Source organism: Carassius carassius, chromosome 6, assembly GCF_963082965.1.
Source record: "Carassius carassius chromosome 6, fCarCar2.1, whole genome shotgun sequence".
In the NCBI taxonomy this organism is placed as follows: Eukaryota; Metazoa; Chordata; class Actinopteri; order Cypriniformes; family Cyprinidae; genus Carassius; species Carassius carassius.
Window position 1 is genome coordinate 19482063 of NC_081760.1, and position 19282 is coordinate 19501344.

Consider the following 19282-nt stretch of genomic DNA (forward strand, 5'->3'; position numbering starts at 1 on the left):
CGTTCTCTTACGAGAGTTCTCTCGTACTGCGTCTTAGCTAAGACGCTATGGGAACCCCATGAAAAACGGCGTGTGCGCAGGGATCACACACCAATAAACCTGAAGCAACGCCCAGGATTTACAGTGCACAGTCACCCGAGGGACTCACAGAGAGCCCAGGACAGGAGAGGGGGGAAGCCCTCCGTCCCATATTTAGCACCACCCGTAGATGCGGCAATACAATCATCACACAGTCGAGGCAAGGCCTGACCAATGTGGCAATGCGGGTCTTACGTAATACTGCCCATATAACAGTCGGCAGCGCATAACGCTCACGAACTCAGAATTCCCATCAGGGCCCTGATTCGGCTATACTGACAGCAGCCTTGCTTGCAAGGCGGGAACCTCCAAGTTATAAAACCTGATAAATAGAGACGGCGAGGCCCAACCTGCCGCCATACATATATCCTGCAAGGAGATCCCAGTAGACCACGCCCACGATGAGGCGACGCCCCTCGTGGAGTGTACTCTGACTCCCAGTGGGCACTGAAGGCCCTTGGAAGCGTAAGCTATGGCGTCAACTATCCATCTGGATAGAGTCTGTCTCGAAACAGCCATTGCCTTGGAACGTCCACTGAACGAGACAAACAGCTGCTCATTCTGTCGAAAGACAGCAGAGCGAGACACATAAGCTCTTAAAACCCTAACAGGGCAAAGAAGACTCGAGTCTCCATCCTCTCCTGACACCGACAGGGCAGACAGGGCAATAACCTGAGCCCGAAACGGCATGTTGAGGGACTTTGGCACATAACCGTGCCTAGGTTTGAGTATGACCCTTGAGTCATTAGGCCCAAACTCCAAGCACGACTGGCTCAACGAGAGCGCGTGCAGGTCACCCACACGCTTCACTGAAGCGAGAGCCAACAAGAATACCGTCTTGAACGACAGATGCTGGAGGCTCGATTGGATAGGCTCAAAAGGGGACCCTTCATGGCCTCCAAAACCATCGCGAGGTCCCATATAGGGACTGACGGAGGTCTGGGAGGATTCAGCCTCCTAGCTCCTCTAAGGAAGCGGATGACCAAATCGTTCCTTCCTATTGACTGACCAAACGCTGTTTCAGAAAACGCTGCGATGGCCGCCACATAAACTTTGAGCGTGGATGGGGCTCTGCCCTTATCCAACAGCTCTTGCAGGAAGGAGAGAACCTCCGTCACCTCACGACTAAGGGGTGAACATCCCCGAGCTGTACACCAGCTGGAGAACACCGACAACTTCGAGGCATACAGCCGTCGTGTCGACGGAGCTCTAGCCTGAGTGATGGTATTTAGCACTCCCACTGAGAGATCAGCGGGTAACCGTTGAGCGCCCACACATGGAGGGACCACAACTCCGGTTGAGGGTGCCAAATCGAGCCCCTGGCCTGCGAGAGGAGGTCCCCCCTCAACGGCACTGGCCACGGGGCGATGTCTGCTAACCGCATCAAATCTGGGAACCATGGTTGGTTCTTCCAAAAAGGTGCTACAAGCAGTATTGAACATCTCGTTTCTCTCACCCGTTCTATCACCTGCGGAAGGAGGGAGACGGGAGGGAAAGCATAAAGCGGGCAGCACGGCCATCTCCGTGACACCGCGCTTTCGTTCTTGGAAAAGAACGCGGGGCAGTGAGCGTTTTCGTGGGACGCGATCAATGCGTTTACAATGTGGAGCGCGTGACCGATCTGAGTCGATCTTATAGGCGCGAGCCCTGTGTGCAGGGCTGTGCTTACATGTGGAGATGGGCACTGAGGAGTGGGCATCGTCACTACATTTATAGCACCATCGGCCGTGGCCGGACGAACGTGCACGGGTTTCGTTTTTACAGAAACCACATGATGCGTGCGACATAGTGATTGTGGGTACTGCGGAGTGGGCACGTTTACTATGCAGTGCGCGCGATCGACTTGAGTCGCTTTCATGGGCGCGAGCCCTGTGTGAAGGGCTGTGCTTATATGTGGAGATGGGCACTGAGCAGTGGGCATCGTCACTACATTTATAGCACCATCGGCCGTGGCCGGGACGGCAGAAATTACACCTCTTTCGGGAAATAACTGGGTAGCCGTGATAACAGTTTTTGTGTGCAGGCAAGCGGCCAACTGTAAGGGCTTGCGCATTGCAAAAGACGGTGAAACAGTCACAATCCCTGGAACTGAAACAGCGGCGCGCTTAGGTGAGAGTTCGGCCGCGGCGACTCGTACACCGGCGCTTTCCTAGGATGGCTTCGGGGCTCCCAGCAGAGGTGACGTCATGCAGCAGGCTTTGGATGGCAACACCGCTTTCGTCCGCCGTCCAGCAGAGGGCGGACAAAGGTGCATCGCTATCGCCTGTTCCACCGGCGGAAGTGACTGGTAGTTCCTGTTTTTAGCATCATCCAGTGCGGAGAATGCTAGTGAGACAGATGAACGAGTTCGCGCTGAATATGGAGCGTTCCAAGCCTTTGCCACGTCTTCGTGAAGCTCAGGAAGAAATGAGGCGGGCTTTGAGAAGTACACTCATCCGAAAGGAAACTACCATCCAGCCGGGAACGAGAGGGGGGGCGCTGGTGCAGACCACTCGAGGCCAAGACACTCGCCTCGGCTCCTTCTCGATGTCAGCTCGTTTGCTGGGCTTCTGAGCAGAAGGCGCGAGATCCTCGGAGCTAGCCCAGCCCTCACTGCCCGAAGCTAGCAGAGTGCGGCGCCTCAGCGCAGCGGAGAATGCAGGCTCAGAGAAAAAGGCCAAGCGAGTCCTCAGAGTCACCATGGCAACAGCTCGCAGTGAGGGCATCCGCCGTCAGCGAGCGCGAGCGCTACATGATCTTCACCCAGGCAGGAGACACAGATGACGTACCGGTCTCCTTCGCTGAGCGGGGCTCTGCACGAGCCGCACAAGGGCATCTTTAAAAAGACGCAAGCTCTTTTATGAGTGTGCGTCGCAGGGCGAACACACACAAGGATATATATATAAAGGATATAGGCGCCGGACAGCGCAGCAGGAACGGCAGTGGAAGGCGGCGAAGGCCAGCAGCTTCAGAATGGCTCGTCCCGCTGAGATGCTTCTCAGACGGCGCTTGCTTCCTCCGTGATCCAGCGATGCGTGAGCTTCGCTGAAGAGATGAAAAATCAGGTGAGTCAGCCTTTTCGAGCTCCTTTTATAGGGTTGGGCCACACCCGTTTCGGCGGGAAGTGGCGTGATGGGCGCGAAGCGTCCTAATTGGTCTGATATTGCATCAGCCTGCGCTCGATAGGCTGTGCACTTGCTGTAGAGCAGCCAATGATCGAGCGAGCCGTCTCGCCTATGGCTGTGTACTGCTGCAAATGCGCTTTACAAAAATTCAAAATTAAGGATAATTTTTTGCTTCAGTATTTCGTGAAAAGAGACTTTCCCCCTAGCGTCTTAGCTAAGACGCAGTACGAGAGAACTCTCGTAAGAGAACTAAACTAAACAAATCAACCTTAGTCTTCAGTACGCCCACATATAGCTCATCGGCTAGCCCGTCTACCCGTGTTCGTCATACCAAAAACGAACATAAAAAACTAAAGTAAAAAACACTATTAACCTCTAACATTGTAAAGAGTTACCAATACTAAACCAGTACTAATCTGCACATTTACCTTTCGCATACTGCATTATTTGAAATATACATTACAATGTGTTTTTTTCCATAGTGAATTTATTATTTTACATAGAAATAAATGCTATATAATTTATTTTTAGCAGTCTGGATGTTATGGTCAGCACACAGTAATGAAAGGGTTACTTTAGAACATCAGAGTATGCCACACACAAAAATAAAATATATAAAACTTTGGTAACACTAACTATATTGGTTAAAACGAACACTATTTATATAGCATTTATGAATCTTAGTTAATATTATGTTCAAAATGTACTAATACCTTATTAATTAAAATGCATAGTTAATATACATTAGGCTAGTTAATATAACATGAACAGTTTTATTAACTTATATTAACAAAGATGAATAAATACTTTTAAATAAATTAAATTAATGCATTAACTAATTAAAAAAAATGAGATCTTATTGTAAAGTGTTACCAAAGATTTAATGATCTATAAGCATTTTTATAAATTATTTTAATGATCTATAAGCATTCGCGAAAATGATATAAATCTATATATAACTGTTACGCAGGGGTAATCACAAGACTTTAGATCCACTTGCAAGCTTTTAATAAGAAACATCGTGGTCGTACAGGCAGGGGACAATGACAGCAAACCCGACAGGGAAGAACAGGCAGAATTGTGGTAGGTACACAGGCAGAATGTCAGGGTATCAAGCTGAGAATCACAGTCCAAAAAACAAACAATATAGTCCAGTAGGCAGGCAGCAGTAATCGTAAACTGGGGAACAGACAAAATAAGCAACCGACAGACAATAGAAAATGCTCAGAAGTGTAAACCGTAGTAAAACAAGACATCGCGATAAACACAAGATTGCTTGCAGCTCAAATACTAAAATCCAATGAGCTGCAGCTGGAGAGTAATCCGAGTCCAAGGATGGGGCTTGTGGGAAATGTAGTGCAATAGTCACTGTGTGTGTGTATGTGGTTGTAGGAAGAGTGGCAGGTGCAGGGTAAATGGGAAACGGATTTCAATGGATAAGTCCAGTTTGGAGTGCCCTCTGGTGGCCATGATGGGCATTCTCACTTATAATCATGACAATTACCTGTACAGTAGATTAATTTACTCCTATGGGTAACACTTTCTATGAAGCCCGTATTTATAATATATTATAAGGGTATTCTTAAGGCATTATAATGAATACATAATGCATTATAAAAACCCTTATAATATGTTATCAACTCATGAATAATCATAACAACTATTATAATACATCATAATACTTACGCATATGTGGTTATAAGTTTAAGAGCAAGATTACTTATAACACACAATGAACACCATATTAAATCAACTTAATTTACAGTATAAATGACGATGTGACGTGACATACAGCCAAGTATGGTGACCCATACTCAGAATTTGTGCTCTGCATTTAACCCATCCAAAGTGCACACACACAGCAGTGAACACTAGGGCTTGCATAGACTAGTCGAGTGATCGACTACTTCAACCACTAGTTGGCGCTGTCGGAAACATTCGACTACTCGAGCATGCATTAACCATAATGCGTACAAAGAGTTTGCTAGTACGACGTGAATTTTAGGATTACAATATTGCGAGTAGCTGTTACTTTCTATGACCTTATCTATCTGTGCCTAAAGCCGAATACCTTATTCCGAATGGCACGGATAATGGCTTCAAAAATTAATAACAGACAAGGAATAATTCTGCCTGAATACTCAGCTGAAGCTGCCACAGTCCGGAGTTTGCTAGATAGCAGGTGAGCCAGGGGATCAGTGCAGTATTATACAGAGACCTCTAAAGTCATGAGTGTGAATTGAATGAATGTAAACTTTATGAGATAAAAGAGCGCAAATCAAACACAGCATTGCTGTTGTCTCTCCATGCATCTCTCAGAAATCAGAGCTCGCCAATGAATAATATCACCTATAATAATACATCATACACATTCTATTGTTTATATTTAAAAGGCAATGCTTTAAACCTTAGGCCACGATATGATAGGAATGAATAGATTAAGCACAGCACGCTCACCTATCAAACGGCTGCGTTGCGCATCTCAGTCTCTCAAAAACCAGAGAGAGAGCAGGCTAATAAACAACTTAGATATGGATACATTTTCTATTTGGCCTACATGTTTGCATCTTAATCTTTTGCTGGTTTGCGTGGCACACACACATTTGTTTAGTGAAGTTCACTAAACATTAAACATAAACATTACTCTTTAAGCACTCTTTGCTTAAAGAGTTAATGTAATGAAAATGTGCTCATTGAATTGATTCAGTCGTGTTCAAATGATCACTAAATCTCTCTGCTTGCATGATAAATATTATTTTAGAAATTAATAATTATTTTAGTTTAACACTGCATACTTGTTCAGTGATAACTATGAAAAAAAAGATAGCCATAACGGTCTTATCAAGTACTGTACGACGTTGTATCCGAATGCAGATACGAAAAAATTTGTGATTGTTACAGACACAAATACACATACTGGCTGTTTCATGAAAATTTAAATATGTAATGTCATAATAGTTTTGACAATTTATATATGTAATTGTTGGATAAGGCTATGAATTAATAAGCGTTTATTGATAAAAAATAAATAAATAAACAATTTAATGTCTTTTCCTTTACAGTAGCATGAACCACGAGTAGTCGAGTAACTCAAGTATTTTTTTTTTTTTGTGATTCTTTATTTATTAAACATTTTGTGTAATTAACTATTTACAACAAAGCCCAAGATTGTCCTTAACCGTAAGACTAAATATAAATACATAGAATAGATACATATGACAAGAAATTAAAATAAAATTGACCAAAACTTAGAAGGATCTCAAAAACTTCTTGATAAAGTCTCAATAAGGTCCAACAAAAATTGTATTGTCTTTCTATTGGCTCCGAGCACTTTAGCTGTGGTGCACTCCAGAAGGGCAACGTCCAGTAGATATGACACCCAGATAGACATAGCTGGGGTAGTTGGTTCCAACCACATTTTTAGGATAACTTTTTTAGCAGCAGTAAGGACAACGGACAGAATCCTCCTTTGATTGACAGACAGTGACAACGAAGAATCATCCAGCAGAAGAAAAATCAGAGGGTCCTTTCGGATCGGAATCTTCAGAAGATCTGTTAGTATGTCCTGGACTGAGGACCAAACTGACTCAATTTGAGAACAGTCCCAGAACATATGCATATATGTACCTAAACTTTCATTATTACACAAGTGACAAAAAGGGTCAGATTTTCTTTTCATTTTATATAGTAAACAGGGTGTGGCATATGCCTTATAAATTAATTTAATTTAAATTAAAGTAGCAAAACAATTCCCCCAGACAATGTCCCAATCGATCACAGTGTTAAGCTGACTCTCCCAGAAGTCCTCAATCAGAATGTTCGAGTACTGTCGTACCACAAGCGATTTTGAAATTATGCTAACAATACCCTTAGAAGCCATACCGGAATCTATCCAGTCTGTCCAATATATCGTGCTGAGAATCATTTAATTTGGGAATATCTAAATGTTTAAGGAATAAATCAAAATTTGTTGGGTCAGTGCTGGATTCTGACATGTACAAATGTTTATAATAGGATTCAAATATTCTATTTACATCAATAGGTTGAGTATACACTGAACCCTCATGCCTAATAGCAGATATGCTGGCCTTAGATTCACTGTCCTTCAACCTCAAAGCCAAAAGCTTAGAAGGACGTTCTCCATTGAAATAATAGAACTGTCTAGTACGGTGTATGAGAAATTCAGCTCTGTGCAAATATATTGATTTTAATTCAGATTTAAGGACGTTAACTTCTTTGGTCTCACAAAATTTACCTTTTAGTTCCTTCTCTAGTAGATCAATTTGTTTTTCTAATTCAATTTTACGACTCTCTCTACGCGTTTTACTGAACGATGAATAACTTATACATTTACCCCTAACAAAACATTTAATGGTTTCCCACAATACTTGGGGGTTAGAAGCGGAATCCTTGTTAATCTGCAAAAACTCCTTCAAAGAGTTGCTTAATTAATGTACAGTCCTTTAACAGGGAAGTATTAAATCTCCAGCGATTATGTCTGGAGCTCAATGGTACAGGAGTTAAAGTAGAAATGATTTGGGAATGATCAGATAAAAGAAGTGGCAGAATATCCACTTTATTAATATAGGGAATTAGAGAGGGAGACATAAGTAAATAGTCAATCCTTGAATAGCTCTTATGACGAGCTGAAAAGAATGTATAATCCCTGGAACCATTATTTTGTAAACGCCAAACATCACATATGTTAGAATGTCGCAAAAATTAGTTAAAACAACCAGAAATCCTTGAATCAGCTTTAGAAACATGAGATCTATCTAGCTGAGGATCTAACACAGAATTAAAGTCGCCCCCTAACACCACTAGGCAGTCCTCCAAAGTCACAACTTAACGTAGTAATTCTTGAAAAAATAACGGATCACACTCGTTGGGTGCATAAACAGATACAAAAGCGTATTTAGTATTATTTAGAGAACCAACAACATAGGTAATTCGGCCTTCTTTATCCCCACCAGAACGTATAACAGAAAAATTTGTAGAACGCCTAGACAATATCAGCACCCCTTTAGATTTATTAACGGCCGATGAGGAGGAAATAATTTTAACATTAACCCATTAATGTTCCATGACAATATATGTATAGCCATAATTTAAAGAGTAATAGCTATGCAGACCAAACAGAATGAGGCGGGAGGACCAAAAAGTAGTCCCCAGGAAAGATAGTGGGCAACAATCAGAAAATATGCAATACACACATAAATGCATATAAATACCACGTATATAAATGTATGAATAAAACAAATTAAACTTACGTGGGCCGACTTGGGCATGGAACAGAAAAACATAAACAAGAACAGTAAAGAACGGGCAGCAAGCAAAGAGTTAAACACTCTTCTACCTGCCCTTAACGTAACAGTCTTTGGATACGCGCCCAACTAGCAGTCCGGCTCGTCCGTCGACACCTGACCTGACCCGGTCATTTTCCGGATGAATAAAAAGAAAAATTAATCCGTCTCAGTAAGGTCCTCCATGGGAACTGCCGATTCATGCTCCTTCTCTTCGGATTCTTGTGACACGACCGCCTCTGCTCCCTTCCGGGAAGATTTTGCGATGGGATTCATATTGAGGACGAACTTTTCAACCTCCGCCGGTGTCTCAAGCAGTGAAATCTTCCCTCGGTGAGTAAATTTGACTACCGCGGGATAGAGCAAAAAAGACGTAATTCCCGACCAGTGTTGGGGAGTAACTAGTTACATGTAACGGCGTTACGTAATTTAATTACAAAATTAATGTAACTGTAATTAGTTACAGTTACTACGAAAAAATGAGTAATTAAATTACAGTTACTTATGAAATTTTTAACGATTACAAAGGGGATTACATTTGAATATTTACACACATCCACATACAGATTTAATTGATTTCTTTCCCAAATTGCACTGACTATTCTGAGACATACCGCCCTAATAATTTCCGGGATGCGGAAATACAGTCTGGTTCGTAGAATCCAGTCATAAAAACGGAATGCCTAACGCGGACGGGATATGCCACATTTTGGATGACTAAATCAAAAGTAGGTCAGTACACTTGAATCAAAACATGACATGGACTAGTGTCTGTGAATATTAAGCCCCAAAAATGCAATATATGCACGTTCTGCGTGTCTGTGGAAATCAGGTGCGGACTGGACACCGGGAGAACCGGGACAATTCCCGGCGGCCTGGCAGACGATTTTGCCCGCTATTTTAATATCATTATTGTATAATTGCCTGCCGAATGTACTAAAGCGATCATTTGCGAATCCGTTTGATAATTAAATCTCTAATAAATCAGGAAGTGTTAGTCATGACTCGCGCGCTCTCCGTGCCTCCGCCAAACGGTTTGGATCAGACTCAGAGTAATCAATGTGAGAGAGAGAGAGAGAGAGAGAGAGAGAGAGAGAGAGAGAGAGAGAGAGAGAGAGAGAGGGAGGGAGAGGGAGGGAGAGAGAGAGAGAGAGAAAGAAGAGTGGACTGTGGAAGCGCACAGCTGGAGCAGAGAAGCAGAACTATACTGTTCAGGGTTTCAGGTCAGTTTCATCTGTAAAGATGCTTTTTTTTCTTTGTTTTTTTTATTTAATTAATCAAGCAGCAGCACGTTGCTCATCAGTCATCACTCAAAATACTATATAAAGGACATCATTATTATCTGTTGTGATGTTACAGTAGTAATTTAGCTGAAAAACAATCAGATTTTTTTTATAGGTTTAGGGGGAGCTACGACAGACAACAACACAACCCTTACGAAAATTAACGTTTTAATATATTTTTATAAATCCAGAGAAAATAGTTACTATTGTTTAACTGTGGTAACTGTATTTGAGTTGATGTATATGCTTTTATTCATTATTCTTTAATTTTCACAAATTTAGAAAAGTAATCAAAAAGTACTCAAAAGTAATTAGTTACATTACTTTAATAAAGTAATTGAAAAAGTTACACTACTATTACATTTTAAACAGGGTAACTTGTAATCTGTAACCTATTACATTTCCAAAGTAACCTTCCCAACACTGTTCCCGACTGAGTTAGCTTCTTCCTTGCCAATGTCATCGCTCTCCTCTTAGATGCAATGTGAGTGCTGTAGTCTGGGAAGAAAAGCAGTGGAGATCCATTATGAAGTATTTGTCCAGCGGCACAGGCTCCATTCAGGATCGCATTCCGATCTTGATACCGCAGCATCTTAAAGATGAACGTACGAGGGGGTAGATTTCGCGCGCTCACCGCTGTATATACGGTGCGCTCTTTCAACCTCCAGTACTTTGCCACCAAGAGAGGGGATCCATTTAGTAAGATTATTCTGTATAAATCGCAGAGGATCATCTCCTTCTACACCCTCTTTTAGTCCCACTAAATGGACATTGGACTGACGGCTTTTGTCTTCGATTCTCGCCAACTTTTCCTGAAGGGAGTCCACTGCTAGCTTCACTTCCACGGTGTCTTTCTTTGCGTTGCGAAGAGCTGCCTGCATGTTGTCAAAATTATTTCTTATCAGTCGAACGTCCTCTTCCAGGACTCCAAGTCTATCCGCGATTGGGGTAAATTCTTCCTTAAACATTTCCCTGACAAAGCTAAGGTGCATCTTTAACTCATCAGCAACAATGGCGCAAAGTTCCCCCTCAGGAACACAATGGGTCTTTAACTCGTTTTTTCTCCGGGGAAGCCAACGTTAATTGACGTTTTGCCATCTTCATTTGTTGCACCGTTATCAGAGCAGCCGAGACTGACCAAGCATTGATAATTTTACTGAGAACAGATAGATTAAGGATACCGAGTCAGGGAGCAGTCGAACTACACAGCCATTGCTACCGGAGGGTCACGTGATCTCCCGTAACTCAAGTATTTTTTAAATAAAAAATCGACTAATAGAAATCAGTAGTCGTGCAACCCCTAGTGAACACACACACACACCGTGAACACACACACGGAGCAGTGTGCAGCCATTTATGCTGTAGTGCCCGGGGAGCAGTTGGGGGTTCGGTGCTTTGCTCAAGGGCACCTAAGTTGTGGTACTACCAGCCCGAGACTCGAACCCACAAAACTAGGGTTCTAACCACTAGGCCACAGCGTTCCCTCATGAATGGATGAACTGTATCATACCTTGACATTGTATCATATCTTGACATGCACAGTATGTTACTACAGCTTGTGAGTGGTTAGATGTTGAGTGTTATTTGATTCTTTCCTGTGGAGCTAATGTTAAATAATTGATGTAAGCATAATACTCCAATTGAAAAAAATTTATTGTCCCCTTAATCAATCGACTGTAAGCAACTTTGCAAGTACATGCCAACTAACTCTCATTACAGTATTAGACATATTTCAAAACAAATGTTTTATATTACAAATTCATCTGATCTGATATGTGATCTTATGGCTGTTTGAGAGAATTTTTTTTTTTTTTAATTATTATTATTATTACTTATAAGTGGTCTTTGACTGCTTTAAGTAAAGAAGCATCAGAAAAATTGACAAGATATGAGACTTATAATACATTATAACTATGAGAAATATAATCAATGCAAGTGGATGCAACGTGTTCATTGTGTTATAAATCATGATACTTTTAAAAGCTATAACGACAAATAAGTAAATAGTATAATATTTTAAAACTGTTATTTTTAATATTCATGAGATTATACAACATATTATTACAAGTTTTTTTTATAAGGCATTATGCATTCATTAAAATGCTTTATGAATACACTTAAAATGTATTATACTGTAAATATGGCTTATAATGTATTATAAATATGGCAAATATTGACATTTCTGTCAATTGGAAAAAATTAGGGGAAAAGAAACATGTAGTGCATTGTTGTTGCTAAAAATCATCCCCATCACGGGCTGCAGCTTCTCAGTGACAACATAGTGATGCTGCTCACATCATTCACAGTTGGGTTATTAGCAGAAAACACAGAGCTGGACTTGAGTTTCGGCGTGGGATTGTGGCTAATAATAACAATTCTTCTCATTCCCACAGGTTCCGTGCTTATAATTTGATGACAGGTGACGGAATGTATCACATGCTTTTTAGTCTTGAGAACTCACACACGTGCTCTCATTTTCTGTGCACACACAGATTGCGGCAAGGAGAATGACAGTTTTTAATAGTTATTAAGGGAGTTTAATAGCAAAAGTGATATTAATTTAATACAACAGTTAAATAAACAAGCACTGCCTGATTTTGCTGCGTTTCTTCAATGAAAATAGTTCCAAATATAGTAACAGCTCAGCCGCTTCGCATCTCTAAAAGCAAACACAGCCAAGTTTCATTCATTCAATGAAAGTGCGTTTTTGAATGAATCAAGCGAGTCAGTGATTCATGATTACCCATTCATAAAGACAGTCACTTGCTTCATTCCTGAATGAATCAGACATTTGGTGACAGCGGCAAGGAACCAAAACTACATCGGTGACAGAATGGAGAAAAAACCTTGGGAGAAACCAGTCTCAGTTGGGGGGCCAGTTCTCCTCTGCCCAGACAAAAACAGCAGTTCAATTCCAGGCTGCAGCAAATTCAGATTGTGCAGAAGAATCATCTGTTTCCTGTGGTCTTGTCCCATTGGTCATCTAGGAGACAAGGTCTTGACTGTGGATCTGTCTCTGGGGCTCATCTAGTTGTCCTGGTCGGTGCTGTCTTTCAGGGCTGTAGTGGTCCTTTCTAGGTGCTGATCGACCATCTGTACTGGATACTTACTGGATCCGGGTGACTGCAGTGACCATCTGATCTGGTGGCTATGGTGACCTTGGAATAAAAGAGAAACAGACTAATATAAGCGTAGATGCCATTATTCTAATGATGTAGCAAGTACATCGGGTGTTATGGGAAGTGTTCCCGGTTCCGGTTTTGCTTTACCTAATCAATGCAGCCTAAAAATCCTTTAACGGATTTTGGATATTAGTAATGTGCTAGTGTGTTATGTGTAAACCAGGTTAAAGAGATGGGTGTTTAATCTAGATTTAAACTGCAAGTGTGTGTCTGCCTCCCAAACAATGTTAGGTAGGTTATTCCAGATTTTAAGCGCTAAATAGGAAAAGGAAGGAGCTCTTCAAATACTGAGGTGCTAAACCATTCAGGGCTTTATAAGTAATAAGCAATATTTTAAAATCTATACGATGTTTGATAGGGAGCCAGTGCAGTGTTGACAGAACAGGGCTAATATGGTCATACTTCCTGGTTCTAGTAAGAACTCTAGCTGCTGCATTTTGGACTAGCTGGATTTGTTTATTAAGCGTGCAGAACAACCACCCAATGAAGCGTTACAATAATCAAACCTAGAGGTCATAAATGCATGCATTAACATTTTTGCATTTGACATTAAGTGCATATGTTGTAATTTAGATATATTTTTGAGATGGAAAAATGCAGTTTTACAAATGCTAGAAACATGGCTTTCTAAGGAAAGATTGCTATCAAAGAGCACACTTAGGTTCATAACTGATGATGAAAAATTTACAGAGCAACCATCAAGTCTTAGACAAAATTCTAGGTTATTACATGCAGATATTTTAGGTCCTATAATTAACACCTCAGTTTTTTTTTCAGAATTTAGCAGTAAGAAATTACTAGTCATCCGTTTTTTTAGATCGACTATGCATTCCATTAGTTTTTCAACTGGTATATTTCTCCAGGCCGCAAAGAAATGTAGAGCTGAGTATCATCAGCATAACAGTGAAAGCTAACACCGTGTTTCCTGATGATATCTCCCAAGGGTAAAATGTAAAGCGTGAAGAGTAAAGCCCCTTGTACTGAGCCTTGAGGTACTTCATACTGCGCTTGTGATCAATATGATACCTCTTATATCACTGCTACGAACTGATGGTGGTCAATGCATATGACCATGCTAATGCACTTCCATTAATGTCAGCAAAGTTTTCTAGTCTGTGAAAAAGAATGTTGTGATTAGTAGTGTCAAACGCAGCGTTAAGATCCAATAGCACTAATAGAGAGATACAACCACAATCAGATGATAAGGAGAGAAGTCTCAGAACTATGATGCGGTCTAAATCCTGACTGGAAATCCTTTTCGTATAACATTTTTCTCTGAGAAGGAATTTAATTGTGAGGATACTGCCTTTTCTAGTATCTTGGACAGAAAAGGGAGATTCAAGATTTTTCTGTAATTAACTAGTTCTTTGCGGTCAAGTTGTGGTTTTTTGATGAGAGGCTTAATAACAGCCAGTTTGAAGATTTTGGGGACATATCCTAATGACAATGAGGAATTAATAATAGTCAGAAGAGGATCTATGACTTCTGGAAGCACCTCTTTTAAGAGCTTAGATGGAATAGGGTCCAACATGTTGGTTTAGATGATTTAACAAGTTTATACAATTCTTCCTCTCTTATAGTAGAGAATGAGTGGAACTGTTCCTCAGGGGATCTGTAGTGTACTGTCTGATGCAATACTGTAGCTGATGGCTGCATGGTTACAATTTTATTTCTAATAGTATCAATCTCAGAAGTAAAAGTAGTTCATAAAGTCATTACTGCTATGCTGTTGGGAAATGTCAACACTTGTTGATGCTTTATTTTTCGTTAATTTAGCCACTGTATTGAATAAATAAGACAGGTTACTTTTTACTTAAAACAAATATATACTTTTGTGTAGGGGAGAGCAGTAGGTATATGTCATTATTTCTGAGGTGAATAAATGATCAATTATTTAGGCAATATTTTTTTTTTATTAATGTATTGAAGTCCACAAAATTATTAGTTAGTAGGCACTGTAGAATGAACTCTTTACAGCCTTTTTTTAAAAAAAAAATAAAGAATAACAAAAATCTCTCCCTTTTTTCTGGTTTTAAAAGCAAATGAAATAAAAGGCACACAAAAATTACTGAAGAACAAAGAACAAAGTATAAACAAACAAAAAAAACACGAGCAAAGTATAATGAACATAGATGAGAGATATTTAAATTAAAATATCGATTCAATTACAGTTGTATCAATCTGATACCAATACCAGTGTTGGCATCGTTACTAACGATACTTAGATCTATCCACCCACCCCTAGTAGCCAGTACAAACATCACGGGGATTTATCATTAACATTTGTTTTCTTGATAATGTTATATGAAGCACAATTTCTTCAAATGACTTGAAGCCCGCCCTCTGATATATACTGAAAACATTCTTATAAATTGAAGCAACACCTTTACCTTTTGGCCGTGGCTCATGTTTATAACAGTAATCTTGGGGGGTGGACTAATTTAAAATTAAAAATCATCAGGTTTTAGCCAGGTTTCTGTAAAACAGAGAACATCTATGTTATGATCATTGGTCAAATCATTTACAAAAAGTGCTTTCGTAAAGAGGGACCTGATTTTCAATATTTGGACTCTGTATCAATGATGCCAGAGTGCGCATTGCGAATACAATGCTCATCAGCGGTTTTCAGGGCCAGCAGGTTTTTTCCTCTCAAGAATTTTCAGAGGATGTTGGGTCTTGTGGCTTCGGCCTCGGCAGTGCTCCAACTGAGCTTGCTTTACATGCGCCCCCTACAGCACTGGCTGAAAACATGGGTCCCACGTCGAGTGTGGACCTCTGGCACTATTCGCCTCAGGGTGACTCAGAACTGTGTGACAGCACTGGAGCCCTGGAAGGTGGCAGACTGTTATCAGTCAGGCATGGATTTGGGGATGATCTCAAAACGAAAAGTAATCTCTACGGATGCCAGAGACAATGTTCCCACAGGGGAATGGTCCCTGCACTCCCAGGTAGTCCAGTTACTATGGGACACCTTTGGCAGAGTGGAAATCGATCTCTTTGCGTCGCCAGAGAAAGCGCACTGCCCAGCATTTTTAACGAATACCATGTATGGCCAAGCCGCCTGCTTTATGTGTTTCCCACTGTCGCAGTATTACCACAGGTGATCAAGCGAATCAGGGTTCCTGATTGGTTCCCATAGCTGATGCAGCTAGTGAGCACGAACTCATGCCTGATTCCGGTGAGGAGGGATCTCCTCTCTCAGGCCAGGGGCGCGATTTGGCACCCGCGGCATGACTTATGGGCCCTGCACATCTGGGCCATCAATGGGTACCTGCGGACCTCCCAGAGGGAGTGTTGAACACTATTACACAGGCAAGAGTGCCTTCTACTAGAAGGCTTCACGCTTCAAAATGGTCAGTGTTTTCCGGCTGGTGCTCGGATCAAAACATAGGAGATTCTCAACTTCCTTCAGGAGCTGTTGGAGAAGGGCAGGTCCCCTTCCATGCTCAAAGTGTACGTTGCTGCCATAGCAGCGTTTGGCAAACCTATTCTTGGCCAGCCACTGGGAAGGAACGATCTCATCATTCGCTTCCTGAGAGTTGATAGGAGATTACACCCTTCCTAGCCCCCTCTGGTTCCGTTCTGGGACCTCTCCACGGTCCTGGATACTATGAAGGGCACCCCCTTCGAACCGCTGCAGTCCGTGGATTTGCGGTATCTTTCATTTAGGACCGCTTTCCTTGTTGCTCTCGCCCTCTGTCAAGCGAGTGGGTGACCTGGGAGCTCTCTGTGAGTGCTATGTGTATCGAGTTTGAACCTAACGACTCTAAAGTCATTCTCAAATCGAGACACGCTTATGTCTCCAAAATGCCTTCCACTCCGTTCAGAGCACAAGTCATTTAACTGTCAGCTCTTTCAAGATCTGATAGTGAGGGCGATGTGAACCTCCTCTGCCCGGTCAGGGCGCTGAGGGTATATGTCGGACTGTCTGCTGCTTTCAGACAGTCAGAGCTCTTTGTTTCTTTTGGTGGCCGTAGTAAGGGACTAGCCATGTCAAAACAGAGCCTTTCCAGAGCAATAGTTGACGCTATCGCTCTGGCTTATGAGTCTAAGGGCCCTTGCTGCCCACTGGGCATCAGAGCTCATTCCACAAGAGGCATGGCCTCCTCATGGGCATGGTCTAGTGGTGTTTCACTCCAGGACATTTGTATGACGGCAGGCTGGGCCTCCCTGTCTACATTCATGAGGTTCTATAACATGGAAGTTCCTGCCTTGTAGGCTAAGCTGTTGTCAGTGTAGGTGTAATATCCACTGATCTACCCGACTCGGTGTCGTGCAGACGGTGTGGTATGAGCATGCTGCTAGCACGCGTCTAAGACTAAAAGATCAGGCTGACTTAGGTCCTCCCTGACTGTAATTCTACAAGGATATCTGTCCCTCTGGCTCAGATGTCAAACTGATGTTAGCCTTGCTTTTATGCAGTTCAGGCTGACTTATGTCATTCCTGACTGTTATACTGTGATAAGCACCCATGTCCTTTTAGATGGTCATATTATATTCTCAGACCCACGTTCGTTGGTCTGGATTTACCCGTTATTATGTATACCTGGGCATATGCCCTTGGGAATATATGTGTGCACATTACTAAGCTAGCTTACGCAACACTCGTTCCCTCATCTAGAGAGAACCGAGGTTACATTAGTAACTGAGAGCGTTTTATAAATGCTGGAAATGTGGCTTTCTAAGGAAAGATTGCTATTAAATAGCACAGCTAGGTTCCTAACTGATGACGAAGAATTGACAGAGCAACCATCAAGTCTTAGAATGCGTTCTAGGTTATTACTAGAGGTCGACTGATATTGGATTTTGCCGATTCCACACTCTAATAGGGCCCTATAAAATCAGTAAAATATTTACCTAAATTCAAATTAGATTTTTTTCCAAATTCCGTTATTTTCATTTACATTTTTCTGGATTCAGTTTTTTCCATTTGAATTTTTCTCCACTCCTTTTTAATAGTTAAATTGAAGTTCTATTAATCATAAAACAAGTCTAATTAAAATCATGAAACATAAATTTTCACATCGGTTTAATAAAAGTTTAACAAAAATTACATGTTAAGGGCCCATGTTACATTTTTTTTTAACACCATATTTTTTATTGTTACCAAATTCTGTGTTTTATTATGTATAATTATTTGAACGCATAAATTTTTTTTTTTCCTTAAAGCCTTGATTTTTCCCCTTTTTGTGTATATTTAAATTTCTATTGTTATCAAATCAAGGCATGAAACATTAATTTAATTTATCTTTTAATTACTGAAAGTTAAGCAAACTTTTTTTTGCCAAACAAAGGGGATTTACTATTAAAATTCAAACATGGAAGAAATGTTGTGTGATTAGTCATTAAAAAATAATGTTTGTTTCATTTTAGTTGTAGTAGTAGGCAGTGTACATCTACTGAAAAATAGACTTCAAAACCGGACTTTTATTTTGACGGGTTGCCGTTAATACCTTTACAGTTCTGTGCATGTGATATGATGCTTTTGCTCAAATCATACGGTCAGATGCTCATGAAGTGACTCTTAGAGCAGTCCTGGCGATATTTTTCATGTGTTTTCATCCTCATTTAGTGAGACGACAGACGCTGAAATCACTGCGAGTGGCACACACGTTAAACTGTAAATTCCGTTTTTATGAATGGATTCCGCGATCCCGTCCGCATTTTCCGTATCGCGGGAATCAAACAGCACTACAGTTATACCAGCACAATGTATACTCTCACATTTTAACTGCTTATATTCTTGAACACTTAATGATTATCTAATCAAAATAAAAGATCAGTGCCGAGTCTAGGAGAACTCACCGGAATGGTTTACTTCAAGAATGAAGCATTGAACTATCATCAAAATCATACTCTAGATTTAATACTGTCACATGGAATTGATATTGATGGTTTTGAAATTATACAGCCAAGTGATGGTATCTCAGATCATTCATTATCTAGTCTTGTGTAAACTTCATAAAGCTAAAACTGTAAATTCTACTTCTTGTTACCAGTTTTGTAGAACCATCACTTCTACCACAAAAAAAAAACTGCTGTGTTAGTAACCTTCCTGATGTGTCCCAATTCCTTAGCATATCCAAAACCTCAGAACAACTTGATGTAACAAACTATAGACTCTCTTTTTTTCTAGCATTTTAGATACAGTTTTGCCTTATGCTTAAGGAAGTTTAAGAAAACTGTCTGACACCATTGTATAATGAGCACACTCGCACCCTAAAGAGAGCAGCCCGGTAAGCGCAGCTGGAGGAACAATGCTAGATGTATTTCATATTGCTTGGCGGGGAAGATTCCTGTCCTACAGAAAACCATAAAATGCTGCTAGATTT

General features: G+C 41.1%; 1 protein-coding gene across 3 annotated transcripts in view; it reads left to right on the top strand.

The window, feature by feature from the left end:
* Positions 1 to 19282, top strand: part of chst10 (carbohydrate sulfotransferase 10) — a 74136-nt gene that overhangs the window by 31695 nt on the left and 23159 nt on the right. The gene's annotated exons all lie outside the window — the stretch shown is intronic.